We start from the raw sequence: 6,187 nt of genomic DNA on the forward strand, positions 1-6,187 counted from the left end.
ACAACCTTGATTGGCTGAAATGTTTGCTTGGTATTTTCAGGGTTTAGCATGTTGTGCAAACCCAGACCTTCTGAACCCTAGTTTCTGATTGCAGGTAATCCTGACCCAGAAGATGAGTTAGTAACCTAGTTAAGGGGCAAACAGTGTCAAGGACTTGATGAATGTCAGAGGGTGAAGCCCTTCAGGCTGTTTGAGAAAGCCTGAAAGGATCCCTGGGACGGGACATTCTGTTAAACCGCCGTTTTAATTGGCTGAGCACCAACCCTGGTTTGCAAACACGCAGCTCGTGACATGTGGAAGCTCAAACCAAAGGACAACGTGGGATAATAATAATAAGTTGGAAGGGACCTTGGAGGTCATCTAGTCCAACCCCCTGCTCAGGCAGGAAACCCTATACCATTTCAGGCAAATGGCTGTCCAGTCTCTTCTTAAAAACTTCCAGTGTTGGAGCATTCACCGCCTCTGGAGGCAGGTGGTTCCACTGGTTAATTGTTCTCACTGTCAGGAAGTTTCTCCTTAGTTCTAGGATTCTTCATTAAATGCGTGAATCAGGTGGGTGAGACACATCCGTGGCAATGTGGCAACCATACAGCTTCCATTCCTGAATTCATCCATGTTTCTGCCTCCCCACAAAATTCTGAGCTGGATTCCTCCAGCTAAGCTACTTTTCTCCCCCTTCCTCAAAACCCAAAGTTAAAATGAAGTATGATTAGTTTGGGGACTGCACAGAGGAGAGAGACAAGAAAAACCGGCAACGTGAATCGTGAATCACCTTAGTTTCTATAATGTGGAAGAGCGAAAAAACAAAAAAAAAACCAACAGAGTTGCTACGAAAACTGCTGGAGAAGTCAGGCCCCCCAAAAAAGGTGTGAAGGAAAGCAGAAACGGCAGCAGAAGAAAAGCGAGGAGGGGGGGCAAAGGAAATCCCACTGCCGGCACTGACCTTCCTAGGATTATTCCGTCGTGGGGATGTGGCAGTTCAGGAGGGAGAGAAAGGCCGGAGATTCCGTCCAGCTACTTCAAAGGCGGGATTGGACTTTGCCCCACAGGCTTCCAAATTGGGAAACAGGCTGGTGCCTGGCACCTTTTCCTTGCCAGGCACGGGAGGGGCTGTGCCAATGGACAGTCTGGGGAAGAAAGAGCCCAGGGGGGGCTTCTCTTGGCAACTGGGCAGTTGCTAAAAAGGGAGCCGCTGGACGTTCCTAGCTCAGTTGCTTTCTCTTGACCAGGCGCAGCTCACCGGACGGTTGCAAAGATAAATTGAAGGACGGTCCTGGCTTTTGTTGCCCGGGATGGCGTGGGAGGAAGTGGACACGTTGCAAAAGCATTGAAATGCTGCACAATGAAGCAGCAGAGCAGACTGGGGGGCAGGCATGAGATTCCTTGAAAAAAGTTTCTCCTGGCTGCTAAAGTGGGATCTTTGTTATTCCGTTCCGTTCCGTATTCCATCCCACCCCAAGCCACCCTACATATCCCACTTTTCTTGCTTTTACAAATAACTCAAGATGGTGAACATATAGAGCACACATTCCTTCCCTGATTTTCCTCCCAACAACAATGCGGTGAGGTGGGTTGGGCTGAGAGAGAGTGGCTGGTCACCCACGTTCATGGCTAAAGCAGGACTCGAACTCAGGGCCTCCTGCTTTCTAATCTGATGCCTTAACCACTAGACCAAACTGGCTCTTGCAGGTGTCTTGTGTAGACAAAACCTGTTTCCAAAAAAAAGCTTGTCTAAAGTTCAAAATGGACTTCTAAACAGGTCTACATAGGGACGTCCAGAATAGAATAGAGTGTAGAGTAGAGTAGAGTAGAGTAGAGTAGAGTAGAATAGAATAGAATAGAATAGAATAGAATAGAATAGAATAGAATAGAATAGAATAGAATAGAATAGAATAGAATAGAATAGAATAGAATAATAGAATAGAATAGAACAGAACAGAGTAGAGTAGAGTAGAGTAGAATAGAATAGAATAGAATAGAATAGAATAGAATAGAATAGAATAGAATAGAATAGAATAGAATAGAATAGAATAGAATAGAATAGAATAGAATAGTTGGAAGGGACCTTGGAGGTCTTCTAGTCCAACCCCCTGATCAGGAGGAAGTCCTAGACCATTTCAGACAAATATCAACAAAGCAAGTCTGGAAGAGAGGCACCAAGAAGCAGGACACCATCTTCTTCGGTTACAACCCTGGGATTAGCACCCAGGAGGACCCAGAAAATTGGGTTGGCTGTGGCTCACTTCTGGGTGTGCCCAGCCTGTGCCAGGCGAGTCCTTCTCCTCCAGCGCCGCAGCTTCTCCAGTCGGTGGGCCGCAAGCTTGGGTGCGCGAGAGGCTTATTTTTAGCCTGCACCTGTTCCTCCATATAGACAGACGCTCGTTTAAAAATAGCCTCATTGATGGAGGCGGGAAGCTGCGCCGACAGTCTCCAGACAGCGCACGGTGCCTTCGGGCGCCCGGTTTAATTTATGCGCCATAAATCTGCCCTGGACAGAACGGTGCTTTTGGCCACAGGTGCTGCATCAGGCAAAATGGAGGCTTCTACTTGAAAGGGCAGCAGTTGGGGAGGGGGGCAAAGGGCCCATCAGTGATTTTTCAGCCTGGCTACCTAACAAAGGTGGCGGGAGGAGTAAGGAGGAGAGATTGTGCAAAGGGTGTTTAGTCTGGTTTTGCGCTGGGAGCTCGGCCAGCAGGACTGGCCAGGCAAGGTTTATAGCAAGAATCCAGCCGTTTTCAGGCTTACTCAACAAACCACAGTTTCAGCAATCCAGGGTTGATAGGGTGCATGAACCCAGAATGTGTGATTGTATAGATAGTTCTCGATTTACCACCACAATTGAAACCGGAATGTTGGTCGCTAGGCAATGTGGTCATAAAGTGAGTCATTGCATGACCAGACCCAATTTTACAACCGTTTTTATCACAGTTGTTAAGTGAATCACACACCCACACCCCTAGATAATCTGCAGATGCCCATCAACTCCAATCTCTGCTTCTTTGCCTTAATCATTCAGGAAAGGGCTTCGATCCTCTGCATGGCCACCTCTGGCCAGCTGTGGAAGGAGGACCCGCCTGGTTTTGGCTCTGACTGTGGCCCTTTCCCTCCTCCCATTTCCTGTTCTTTGGGGCTAAAGCCTCTGAACGTCCAGCCCCCTTTTTTCTCTGCTCTCCCCCCCCTGCCCCCGGCTCGGATTTTGCTCCAAAGCCTAACCTCGGCTGCCCTCTAGCGCTCCAGGAATATATTCCAGTCCAGAGCCTGAAGCACACCAGGGCAGGAATAACAGAATGACAAGAGTTGGAAGGGGCCTTGGAGGTCTTCTAGTCCAACCCCCTGCTCAAGCAGGAGATATTATCCCACTCTGCACAAATGGCTGCTCAGTCTCTTCTTGAAAACCTCCACTGATGGAGCACCCACGACTTCTGGAGGCATGTCGTTCCACCGATTAATTGTTCTCACTGTCAGGAAATTCCTCCTTAGTTCCAGGTTGCTCCTCTCCTTGATGAGTTTCCATCCGTTGCTTCTTCTCCTGCCTTCAGGTGCTTTGGAGAATAGGTGGACCGCCCTCTTCTTTGGGGCAGCCCCAGAGATATTGGAAGACCGCTATCATGTCCCCCCTCGTCCTTCTTTTCATTAAAGTAGACATACCCAATTCCAGCAACTGTTCTTTATATGTTTTAGCCTCCAGCCCCCTAATCACCTTCGTTGCTCTAGGTTTGACTTCACCATTGAGTCATTTGTGGTGAGGGCCAGCCCATCTATTAACTCAGCTGTGGGTCATCTTCGAACTGCTGAGACTACAACTCCCAGCACCCCCAAACTGCAAGGGCACCAGACTGGCAAAGCCGGGCTAAAGTTCTACTGACCCATTAACAGTTAACTCGGCAGCCTGTTGCCTTCCTCCCCTCCCCCTCTAATCCATTAAGGTTCTTAAGTGACGGGCTAATAAAATGTAATTGTGCTTTAAAATAATTCAATACATTACACTAATTTATCCCAATTAAGCTGCAGCAACTTGGTGCAGATCGACTTAATGCAGGGGTGGGTGACTCTCCGGGTTTGATTGCTCCCACTATTTTTCCCCAAATGATTGATGGAGGGAGGGAGCAAGGGCCACCGCCCCCTTTTAATGGCCCCCTTAGCTATTATTCTTAAAGGAATCTAGGAGGCCAGAAGGTCAGCTGAGGAATCCAAAAATGAGATCTTTAGCTTTGGCAAAGAGCTGCTGCTCTGCTGGCTGGGGAATTCTGGGAGTTGAAGTCCACCAGTCTTAAAGTTGCCAAGGCTGGACACCCCTGTCCTAAAGGCAGACCCTGGTTGGGCTCATGTAGGGCCTCATCCCTGGAAGATTGGAGAAGGATCTCACCGGCTGGCTGGACGTGGGCTATCTATGACGGCATAAAGCCCGCGGCTTTCTATGTTGCATGAATGTGAAACTTCATGACTGCTCCTGTTCGGAGTAACGACCTCCTCTTCTCATTTCTTTCTCAGCAGATCTGATCCACGGCCTTGGGTGGAGAAAGTGTGCCGGCGCTGGCCGACACAGGGCTCTGGGGGCCACGAAGCAGCCTCCAAGCATTTTCCTGAGTCCCAGTGTAGTAGTGGCGTCCTGAGCATGATGCAGCCCAAGAGATGCCCTTCCTGTCCGGTTCTGAGGCCCATCCACACACAGCCTCTTTCTCAGCCCTATGGCCGGCTTTTGGGGGGGGCAGTTGAAGAGATGGGAGAGGAGATCCAGAGGAGACATCGGCCTCTGCGGCTTGGCGCAAGACAAGCCCTCCCTTTTCCTTGCTTCACTTATCAGCCGTGGCTTAGCCGACCGACAGCATGGGGCGGAAAGTGTTTTATCTCCTCGGCCAAGCCACAGCATCCCTAAAGCGGTTCTGATTTGCTGTTACTATGGCAACACGGCTGGGTTTATCAGGGCTGAATTTGTAGCTGTTTAAGTGCTGAGCAAAAGGGATGTAGGAGGGTCTGGCTCCCAGCAGTTACTGGGGGAAGAAAGCCAAGCTGCTTTTCTCACAAAGCGCTGCGCTGCGCCTTGGCCCTGAAGGATGCCTGGAAAGCCCCCCCCCAAGTTGCAGCGCAGCACTCAGTCCCCAAAAGAAGAACAAAGGGGGCTAGGAATGGGGGCGCTTCAGAGCATCTGAGGGCTGCAGATTTCCCCCCCCCCTCAATTGCAACTGAGGTCCACAGGCAGTTGTTCTCCAAGGCGGTTGGGCACAGCAGAGGCCCCAATATCTGGGGGAGGGGGATCAGTACTAATGAGATACTCCAGCCCCAGGATACTTTGCCCAACTGGCAAAGGACCATATTGGTTGGAAACAGGCGGAAGTAGCCTTCATTTTGCAGTGGATAGACAATGGCTAGGATGATGGCGACGGGGATCACAAAGCTCAAAAAAATCTCTTCAGGCAGTTTTCAATTGGCTGAGTGACAGTGATGTCACATAATGTTAGGGAAAACAAAACTCTGGCAGCCAAAGTAAAATAGTTTACTAAAGGGCTGATGACCGAATCCTCCTTCATTCAAAGGAGCTCTTTTTTCTGCTATTTAAAATCTGCCGGAAAAGTTTTATCTGCCTTCCCCTCCAGCCTCTTGCAGAGAGGCTGGGGCATTATCGTCTCCACAGAATTTGGCAGCAGCTCAAATTCCCACAAAAGCTGCTAAATGTGCAGAAAGTGGGCCAGTGAGACTGTCATAAATTTCTCCTCCTCCCAGGAACATCTGGCTTGGAGAATCAGGATGACCTCTGAAATCGGCCAATAAATATGTGCTTGGCCTTTGCAAAGGCCAGCAAGGCAGAGTGTCGATACTGATATAGGATACGTCTCAGCAGAAGAATTACTGCCTTCAACAGACTAAAACAGAAAAGTCAAGGAGTTTGGAATGTGATAGAAAGGAAATGAAAATAAAACTTGGGCAGTTCAAGGTACTTTTGTCATTTCATTCTGATGCAAAAAGAGCAGAGATCTGGAAAGTGGATGGAGGGGTCCTCGGTGCCCTCTGAGCGGGGTGGTTTCCTTGCAGACGTTTCATGACCCAACTAGGTGACATCATCAGTGCTAGAAGGGAGGGGGTTTTGTGGAGTGGAGGAGGAAGAGGAAGAGGAGAAAGGAAGAGGAGGGGGAGGACTGTGGGGTCCTTGGTGTTCTCTCAACCTGGCTGTTTTCTTGCAGATGTTTCA

This window comes from Vipera ursinii (assembly GCF_947247035.1).
Source record: "Vipera ursinii genome assembly, chromosome: 13".
Classification (NCBI taxonomy): domain Eukaryota; kingdom Metazoa; phylum Chordata; class Lepidosauria; order Squamata; family Viperidae; genus Vipera; species Vipera ursinii.